Here is a 10,889-nt window from a genome sequence, read left to right as displayed (position 1 = left end):
GCGTACATAAGCCTCGGTGGAGCATGTGGGGGTGGGGTTTGTACATACATAGGCATTGGGAACCACTCACACACAACCACTACTCACACTCCCAAAAAATGTGCCCTCGCCCATGATTTGAACTCTCATCGCTTGTGAAGGGGTTCTAATGGGGACCTAGCTATTAATAGACAACTTAGTTGTTAGTAATGATGTATGTGTTGTTAAGAGCATATTGTTGATGTATTGATGCCCATATGGTTGTTATCCTATCTAGAGAGAACTCTTGTTAGCCCATTGTTGGCAGAGTAAAAACATTTTAAGTGGTCTTAGGGTCCCGTAATTTTTCACCTCTTGATCTAAGAGGCTTTCCATGCTAAACCTTTCTTGCATTTATGTGTTTGACTGACTTTTAATAGCATTTGCTTAAGATCCTGTTTTGTACACAAAAAGTGGTAGATTTGAGTTCCAAGGAAAACCTGATTTTAGGATGGTTGCTACAATAACACAAAGAGGATGTGTTGATCACAGGTCGAAGTTTCTTGATTTTAGCATGATTGTTATAGTACTGTGCAAAGGCTCTGTTGATTATAGATTGAAGTTCTTGATTTTAGCACAGTTGCTACAAGACTATATAGAATTGCTACAATGCCATATTGTGCGCTACAATAACTTCATCAAAAATGCTCGTTTTCAAGATTGTTCTATTTTCCTCAAGGTTTCTTGTGTGCTAACATGGAAGGAGAAAGCTCATGTAAAATGGTTATATTGACTTCCTTAAATTACTCTATTTGGAAGCCAAAAGTACAAGGCTTGTTGAATATTAAAGATTTGTTCTTGCTTATTATAGGAAAATCAAAGTCAAAGAAGATGATTGATGATGAATGGGAAATACTACATCTACAAGCGGTTGCAACAGTTAGGCAAGGGGTGGATGTAAATATTTTTCATCATATTTTTGAAGAAGTAAAAACCAATAAATAAGCTTTGGAGGAAGCTAGAGGCCATGTATGAGAAGAATACCTTCAGAGATAAAGCCATGACCATTAGAAGGTTGTAAATTTAAAGTACAAAGATGGTAAGAGTGTGATAAAGCACACTAGTGATTTCCAAGGTTTGTAAACCAATTGGGTACAATGAAGATGCCTCTTGAAGATGAATTGCAAGCAATGTCACTTCTCAGTTCCCTGCCTAATAGCTAGGAAACGTTAGTGGTGCCCTTATGTACTTTAACACCTAGAGGAAAGTTGATAATGATGGTGAAAGAAAGCCTACTAAGTGAAAAACTAGAAGGAAGGAAAAACATGAACCTTCCTCTAAGGCACTAGTATTCGAAGGGTATGAAAGGTATGGAAGAAGTAAAAGTATGCATCCCCAAGGTCATGACAATAGATATACATCCAAAGACAAGTTAAAGAATGGGAAGAACATTAAATGCTTTCATTATAACCGAATGGATCACATGAAGAAGCAATGGAGATTTTTGAAAAGTGAACATAATCAAGGAAGTAAGGATGAAAAAGTCACTAATAAAGTGGGCACTGATGATGAGATTACCATTGTTTGTGATGATAGCTATGTTAGTCTTGTGCGCAAAGAAGTTGACTTGGTAATAGATTCTGGTGCATCATTCCATGTTACTTCTTATAGTGATTTGTTCACTTCCTACTCGAGAGGGGACTATTGTAACATTAAAATGAGAAACTGTGGTGCCTTTAAGATTGTAACATTGGAGATATTTGGTTGGAGACTAATCTTGGAAGCAAATTATTGCTCAAAGATGTTAGGTATATTTCATATATGCTCCTAAACATAATCTCCATAAGTAAACTTGATGATGATAATTTCACTAGCTGGTTTGGCAAAAGTAAATGGAAGCTCACCAAAGGCTCTTTAGTGGTTGCAAAAGAAATGAAGAAGAAGACACTCTATGCCCTGTAAGTTAAGCTTCACAAAGGAGAGATTAATGAAGTTAAAAAAAGGTGCAAATATTGATCTATGGCATAATTGGCTTGGCATATCAACGGGAATGGGCTACAACTTATTGCCAGAAAGTAACGTCTACCCAACCTACAAGGTATAACTCTTAAAACTTGTGTTGATTGCATAGCTAAAAACAACATGGAGTTACTTTTATTCACACCCTCCATTTAGAAAATCAAGTATTTTTTATTTGATTCATAATGATGTCTCTTGTATGCAAGAAAAAACCATTGGAAGAGCACTATGTTTATGACCTTTATCAATGATCACTCAAGAAATGTTTGGCCTACTACTGTGAAGACTAAAGATAAGATGTGTGATGCTTTTCAAAGTTTCCATGTTAAGGTTGAAAGTGAAACATGAAAATAATTGAAAGCAATTAAGGCAGACAATGATGGTGAGTATAGGGGCCATTTGAGAACTACTATAAACTCCATAGAATCATGTTTGAGAAGGCACCTGCTAAAACACCTCAGCTTAATAGTGTAGTTAAAAAGAATAGTGGTGATCCCACGGACTCGGTTCCATGGGACTCTCGGTGGAACCGAGATGTGGGATCACCACAACCACATGATTTGTAAAATTATTAAATCCTTTATTTATATAAAATATACTTAAGGGCAATTAGGTAAATTGATTCCTATTTATTTTCCCCTTCTTCTTCATGAACATCTTCTCATTTGTCTTTTCTTTCCCTTTTTTCTTCATCCGAACACCTCTCTCCAAAGTAGTCGAGAAACGGAAGGCCAGGGAAGAGACTGAGGAGTTGGAAGAGGAGAACTAAGGTTTTCTTTTCCCCTTCTTCTTCATGAGCATCTTCTCATCTGTCTTTTGTTTCCCTTTTTTTCTTCATTTGAACACCTCTCTCCAAAGCAGCCGAGAAACGAAAGGCCAGGGAAGAGGCTGAGGAGTTGGAAGAGGAGAACTGAGGTTTTCTTTTTCCTTTCTTCTTCGTGAGAATCTTCTCATCCATCTTTTGTTTCCCTTTTTTTCTCATCTGAACACCTCTCCCAATTGTCGAGTTGAAGCAGGTGAGAAAGCGGAAAGCCAAGGAATAGGTTGAGGAGTTTGAATAGGAGAATTGAGGTGGATCCTTCAAGTCGATGAGATTATAGGCAAAGCAAATTGCTCGAATTAAGAGTAATTTCTTCGACTTTTGGCTTCAAATCTCACCTCAAGGTATGTGTGTTCATTAGTGATGCTTAATTAGAAGAAATTAATGAATGCTTTTGCAAATAAAGAACACTCACTTTTTTATGCAATCCAACTAAATGTGGATGAAAAATTGACAAGCATATTTTGGAGTGATGCAAGGTGTCGAATGGATTATAGCTACTTTGGAGATGTAGTCTGCTTGGATCCAACTTATGGAACAAATAAATATGGAATGCCATTTATTCCAATTGTAGGTGTTAATCATCATCTACAAACTGTATTATTTGGAGTGCATCTGGTTTTTAAATGAAACAGAATATTCATTTTTTTTTTTTTAAAAAAAGAACCATAAAGGCTATTTTATTGAAATGGAATGAAAGAAACAAAAGAACATGAAAACATTGCACTAAAGAGAAAGCAAAAACAATTAGAACTGAAACCCAGAGTTAGAGAAGGACAACATTATCCAACGGGGGAGATCGCGCCCAAAAAGGAAGAGATTAATATCAGAAGAGTTGACACCATGAGTAGCAAGGTTGACAGTAGGGAGCATCCAGGATTTGGGAATACAATGAATGGTGGGAGAATCCAGTTCGTCAAGGAGTGATCGAATGTGAGCAATCTGAGAGCTGAACCTCCACAAGGTGACTGGATCAGGATGGCTGAGTATGTTTAGAGTTTCATATGTGTTGACGAAGATATGCTTGATAGTGAGTTGGTTATCCATGACCGATTGGAGCGCGACAGCAAGCGCAGAGATCTCGTCCAAGACCGAATCCGATTTGACAATAGAACAGCAACCTGCAAAGTTAACAACATAGTTAGAGTTTGAAAGAAAAAATCTTGCAGAACTTACCGAAGATCCCGGAATGGAGCTGGAATGGGAGAATAAAAAAAGCTCATCAGCGCAGGAGAAGTTGTGCAGGATAAGCTTATGTCCGGCCAAGCACTGAAACCAATGAAGGGATGTCATCCGAAAGTTATTCTCACTGATCAAGATTCATCTATCACCGGTGCAATTGCGCAAGTCTTACCATGAACTATTCATCAATATTGTTTATGGCATATTTTTCAAAATGCTAAAAGGCACTTAAGTAGACTATTCAAAAGGGGATCCAAGTTTGGCAAAGATCTATCTTATTGTGTTAGGTTTCCTGAAACCATTGAAGATTTTGAAAAAAAAAGTGGAATGATTTACTTGCTTAATATGATTTGAAAGAAAATGATTAGATGTTGAGAATGTATAGGAAGCGCCAACAGTGGGTTCCTGTATACTTGTGTGATTTTTTTTGTGCATATATGTCTACCACTCAACGAAGTGAAAGCATAAACAAATTTTCAAGGGGTTTTTGGATAGAAAAATGATGTTAATGAATTTTGTTCAAGGTGTTGAGAAGGCACTAATCAGACATCGAGAGAAAGAAATTGAAGCTGACTTCAAAATGAATAATGTGCACCCATCTTTAATGCTTCATATGCCCATTGAAGAAGAAGCAAGTAAATTATATACACCAGCCATGTTTGCAAAATTTTAAGAAGAATTACTTGGTATTCTTCGTTACAAGTGTGAAAAAATTGATGAGAATAAAGGTATAGCTGTATATAAATGTTGGATACTAGAAAGAGATGTTAGACTTGTTAAAAATTTGCTTTGCATTAAGTCTTCTTGTGAGTTGTACTTGTTATAAGTTTGAGTTCTGAGAGCTATTATGTCGTCACATACTTAAGGTATTCATTGTGGCTAATGTGGATAATATTCCAAGAGAATACATGTTAAAGCATTGGACAAGAGATGCAAAATATTGGATGGTTTTTGATGAAAATGGCCAATATATAGAAGAAGACCGTCAAGCTCATTTAACACTTAGATACAATAGTCTTTCGCATGAAGCATCAAACATTGCAACCAAGGGTTCTTGCTCTATTGAAGTTTATAAAGTGGCTATGCATTGGTTGAGGAGGACAAGGGAAGAGATTGAGAAGGCTATTAAAAATGCAAAAACATTGAAATTTCAAATAGCAACAATGGAGAGGGATCATCACAACAAACAATTACATCAATCGAATTAATAATCCAGGACCCTCCACTAGCGAAATGTAAAGAAAATGGCAAAAGGAAAAAAAGCATTTTTGGGGGAAAAAAATTACAAGAAGAGAAGTCCAAAGTTGTTGTTGATGGACTTAAGGTTAGTTAATGATGGACATAAGTTACTTACATTGAAATGTTTCTTAATGTTCTATCATGTTTCCTTTTTTTTTTTCCTTTGAAACTATGTTATGTGAAATAACACATTTTACTTGTGTTGTTGATCTAGGGACTTAAATTGAATGGTCAAGAATTGTTGGGGCATGCCATGAGACTAGATATTGCCAATGAAAGTGTTTCTTATCCACCAACCAATGGGTGAATTCTCTTTTATCTTCTTTGACATTGATAATGTAACATCTTATTTGGCAGTTCTTATATTTTTGTTGTTGTATTTTTTTCCATGTAGGTAATAAGATTAACTATTATTGAAAGCTTCTAATGGGGCAATGAGGCGACATGAGATGGAGTTGCATTGGGTAATCACTGTGTCTAAAAATCCTTCAGTGGTTATTTTACTTCCATGCTTGAATTTTTATACCATACTAATCTTTGTTGTTGTTGTTTTACATCCATGCTTGCAGTTTTATACAACAGTAATCTAAATGTTGTTATGTTTTTACACTTGGTAGATCTCATTATCTTTCATCCTTTGGTGTGTGGTATTAGGAACTTGAAAAATAAACCATTGCTCGATAAAAAGCCGAGTAGCTTGAGTTAAGCTAACATGGGTTGGTGGAATACTATCGTGACTTCCTATATGTGCTTTCCAAACCCTATCGGGAACTTGTTAAACTACAATTTTTTTGTTTGGGTGGTAGAAGAACAACTACGTGTCGACGTGAATATTGTTCTTAGGGCTGATTGGTGCTTGATCTAAAAATTGCTCTTTTATGTGAATGATTGCAAAGTCTATATCATTCTCTAGTTTGAAAAATTTTTATTAGGAAATAAATGAATTGGATGGCCTATGTTGACAAAAATGCTCGACATCTAGGAATCCATACTACGATAGCCTTATTGTTGAAATTCAATATGTTTCATCTCCGCTTTTTAGGATCAAGGAATACAAAAAAATTGAAGTGAATCAATAGAATGCCAAGGCATAGCTAGGCTTATGTTTCTACATTTACCATTCAAGTGACATTAACAAGGTCTTCCTTGTGTATCATTAGTTATGTGTTACTAGAATAATAGAAAGGTATGATCTTTCATCCTCATCTTCATAATTTTAAGATTTCAATAATGTTGCATGATGTAATATAAATCCATGACTTCACATACTAATGTAATTTATTTCACTATAATCATGTTGCATGTCACAGTCCAGCGCATTCTTATTATTGATCAAAGTAATATTTATTGGAGGTGCCTAAACAAGTAATGAGAATCACTGGTGGCTCGACTAGCTCACTGAAATTCAAAGAAAGTAGCTCAATTTTTTCTGTTTAAGCATATATTTAATATAATGTATTAATTTTTACTTTTTGTAAGGCAACTCCAACGTGTCGCTCTCAATATAATTCACTTTTGTTTTTCTTTATTATTGAAAGTTCTTGAAAAAAAAAAAATTAAATCACTTTGTGTTCTTTGTTCATTCTTTATTATTGAAAAAAAGATTAGTGTTGATTGAAAATGAAGTTCTTGAAAGATAAAGTTGTACTGGAAATTCAAAAGAAGAGTTTTGTGAAACTGTTCTATTGATTATATTGAATATTTGCTCACAATTGACAACTAAACTGGTAAAAAACCAAATTACTGAATTAAAAGTAATCAAGAGTTTTTACATAAGCAAAAACAGAAAAGTGAAAAAGCTGAAAAGTATGACAACTTTCATATAGAAAGAAAGTTTGATTTATTGTAAAAATGCAGTTACATTTCCTCAAAAAGCAAAACAAAAGGACTTAAGAGAGGCATGAATATGCAAGAGCCTTCTCCTCAGAAAGTTCCTCAGCAGTAGCATCTAATTTCTTTCTGGAAAATTCATCGATGCAAAGACCTGAAAAGTTACAAAAACATAAATCCAGGAAAATTAGAGAAAATATGGAGAAATAATTGAATTAAAAAATACATGAAAATAAGAAACAATAAAACAAAAAAAAAAATCCAATCTAAACAACATTTAAAGAAACATAAAAATAAACTAAACATTTCATTAATTAGTCTCAAAGTGAAAACTGAAAACAAATCTTATTACCAATCTTAATTCTTTGATAAGATAGTTATTTCATTTCATATCCACATCTTCTCATCAAACTTCAAAATCAAACGAAAACAGAAAAACAAACATCTTTAAATGCAAAAACATTCATTAATTTCTTCTAATTAAGCCTCTTCCCTAGCCTTCTGTTTCTCGGCTGCTTTGGAGAGAGGTGTTCGGATGAAAAGAAAAAGGAAACAAAAGATAGATGAGAAGATGCTCACGAAGAAGAAGGGGAAAAGAAATAGGAAGCAATTTACTTAATTGCCCTTAAGTATATTTTAAAATATAAATGAAGGATTTAATGCTTTTACAAATCATGTGGTTGTGGTGATCCCACGTCTCGGTTCCACCGAGAATCCCACAGAATCGAGTCCGTGGGATCACCACTCGTTGAAAGAATGAACAAAACATTTGAAGAAAGAATTGATGCCAAGCATTTTAATGTCAAGTATTATTGGATTCAGGATGTCTTGAATCTAAAAAGTTATACTTGGAGAAGGTACATACTAGTGAGAATGAGTCAGATATGCTGAGGAAGATTTTGCCTAAGGAGAAGCTTGAAGCTTGTAAGTGAAAAACATGCTCAGTTGATCCCCGTAAATGTGGTGATGGGGAGAATTTTGGGTCAACCTCATTTTTGGGTGGGGACCCATGAATAAGTGTCGGTTCCATCTCCAGACAATTAACTATAAAAAAGAAACAAAGAAAAAAAGAAAGCTATGTTAACATATGAGTTGTAGTAGTTGTTGTTGTTAAAGTTGTGAAGTGCAAGGCAGATGGAGTGAGAGAAACCAAGAAGGAAAAGAAGAAGAAGAGAAAAATGAGGTTAGGGCTTGAGCCATCAGAACACGATCGGGATCTGTAAGATAGTGCCGAATTTCTCCCAAATTCTTAGAAGTGAAACCTTGCGAGTAGCTCTCCTAATCTATTGGGTTTGATGTCTAATATCTTTTTAAAGACATTTGTTATTCATCTTTGTGTTAATGATATATGTGTTGTTGAGAGCATTCTGTATATGACGTAATTAAATTTTTATTATAATACACCAAAACATATTGTATATTTGTATAAAATTTCAAATTAGGTTTTCTTTTTCAAATTCAAACATATGTATGATTGAAATGTAAAATAAATAATTTTTAATACAATTAGATCATCAATTTAGCTTGCTAACCATCAATACACAATATAAATGGGCACTAAACTAGTTCAAGAGGAGGTATCAGGAACATATACAAAAATAAATTGGTATAATCACCAAAATAATCCTTGTACTTTTCTCTCTCTTCTTTTTTGATCCCTCTTCTCAAAAATGCTTCCGACTAGTTTCTTTACTTTTGAAAATGTGCTCACTTAATTAGAAATGCTCCAAACTAGTCCCTCTACTTTTAAAAATATGTCCACTTAGTCCCTCTAATTGGGTCATTTTTAAAAGTAGAGGGACTAGTTGAGAGCATTTCTAACTAAGTGAGCACATTTTCAAAAGTAGAGGGACTAGTCGAGAGCATTTTTGAGTAGAGGGACCAAAAGGGAAGAGAAAGAAAAGTAGAGGGACCAATTAGGGTATTATACCAAAATGAATTATACTAGGTGTTTTTTATTTGATATAATCCCCGATTTGGTCCCTCTATTTTTCTCTCTCTTCCCTTTTGGTCTCTCTACCAGAAATGCTCCCACATAGTCTCTTTACTCTTAAAAATGGTTTCACTTAGTCCTTTTTACTCTAAAATATGTCAATTATTGGCTGTATCTTTTAAGAGTAGAGAGACTAGATGGAAAAAGATTAAGGGTAGAAAGACTAAATTAGGTCATTTTCAAGAGTAGATGGATTAAAGGAGCGCAATTCTAAATAGAGGGACCAAAAGAGAAGAGAGAGAAAAATAGATGGACCAATTCGAGTATTATACCTTTTTATTTTCAATGTACATACAAGTTTCGACTAAATATTACATTACTAAATTACGCATGTTTGGGATTATTTACCAAAATACTAAGAGTTAGTGGAAAACGGTAAACCTTTCCCTGCTTTCGTTTTTTATTTTTAATTTAAATATAGAAAAACGGAGAGGTTCTCCCTGCTTTTTATTTTTAATTAGGGATTATGAAAAGCGGGAGAAACTCTCCCTGCTTTTCAAATTGTTTTTTAATTTTTAATAAAAATAAAAACGGGAGAGTAACTCCCTGCTTTTGTTTTTTAAAGCCTTGGATTCATTCCCGGTAATGTTGTTAGCTTTTTAAATTTTTGTTTTAAAGCCTTGGATTCACTCCGGTAATGTTGTTAGCTTTTTAAATTTTTTGTAAGCCTTGATTCCTTGTCCCAGTAATGTTGGTTAGCTTTTTAAATTTTTTGTAAAGCCTTGGATTCCTTTGTCCCGGTAATGTTGATTTAGCTTTTTAAATTCTGTTAAAGATTCTCATTAAATGTTGGTTAGCTTTTTAAATTTGTTAAAGATTCTCATTACTTAACTTTTGACAAATGAACACAACTATATTAACTTTTTACTAACTGGATATAAATATATCCGTTGAATTATTTTAATATTATTTTTATATAATACCCACTTCCCACTCCCACTTCACACTTCCCACTTCCCACTTCCCACTTCACACTCCCACTTCCCACTTCCCACTTCATTGTCCCTCTATTCTCATTTTTTCTTCAAGTTCTAATTGTGCGGGTGTTTTTTACTTACACGATACTGGGATTTCGCTGATAATTTTTGATGGCATTCTTAAGATTACAGAGTGATCACATTTCATCCATTTTGTCGGAAAAGATAATATTTTGTATTATTAGATAACTTTGAAATTAATTATTTATTAATAATTATATTAAGACATTAGTTTTCACATAATAATTTTTATGTCATAATTATTAATCGTATTAATAATTATCTTATTAGCACCCTCAATTATGTTTAATTAGATAACCCACTATATTTATAGGGTAATTTTTATTATTAATAATCGTATTATGTCATTAGGTTTTATGAATAATTTTATTATGCCATAATTAATTATTGTATTAATGATTTTTTTATATTAACCCTCGAAGAATGTTTATTTGCCACCACCGTAGTATATTATTTGGTTATTTTTTTATTAATAATTGTATTAAGTCATTATTTTTATATTAATAATTGTATTATATCATAATTATTAATCGTATTAATAATTATCTTATTAGCACCCCAATCATGTTTAATTAGATAACCCACTATATTTTTAGGTAATTTTGTTTATTATTAATAATTGTATTATGTCATTAGGTTTTATGAATAATTTTATTATGTGATAATTAATTATTGTATTAATAATTGTTATATTAACCTTGAAGCATGTTTATTTAGATAACCTAATATATTATTAGGCTTTTTATCAATAATTGTATTAAGTCATTATTTTTAGATAACCTAGTATATTATTAGGTTAATTTTTTATTATATTAATAATTGTTATATTATGGTCAAGCATGTTTATTTA

Source organism: Dioscorea cayenensis, chromosome 5 (assembly GCF_009730915.1).
Source record: "Dioscorea cayenensis subsp. rotundata cultivar TDr96_F1 chromosome 5, TDr96_F1_v2_PseudoChromosome.rev07_lg8_w22 25.fasta, whole genome shotgun sequence".
Lineage (NCBI taxonomy): Eukaryota > Viridiplantae > Streptophyta > Magnoliopsida > Dioscoreales > Dioscoreaceae > Dioscorea > Dioscorea cayenensis.
Note: the sequence above shows the minus strand (reverse complement) of the source record.